This window comes from Leptonychotes weddellii, chromosome 3, assembly GCF_054177405.1.
Source record: "Leptonychotes weddellii isolate Sample4059 chromosome 3, ASM5417740v2, whole genome shotgun sequence".
Lineage (NCBI taxonomy): Eukaryota > Metazoa > Chordata > Mammalia > Carnivora > Phocidae > Leptonychotes > Leptonychotes weddellii.
The window spans coordinates 15,564,280-15,564,560 of NC_138371.1; positions in this window are offsets into that span (position 1 = coordinate 15,564,280).

The window sequence follows — 281 nt, forward strand, 5'->3', positions numbered from 1 at the left end:
ATGCTAGTGGACACCAAAAGAAAGCTGGGGTGGCAATCCTTATATCAGATTAATTAGATTTTAAACCAAAGACTGTAATAAGAGATGAGGAAGGACACTATATCATACTTAAAGGGTCTATCCAACAAGAAGCTCTAACAATTGTAAATATCTATGCCCCTAACATGGGAGCAGCCAATTATATAAGGCAATTAATAACAAAAGCAAAGAAACACATAGACAACAATACAATAATAGTGGGGGACTTTAACACCCCCTCTCACTGAAATGGACAGGTCATC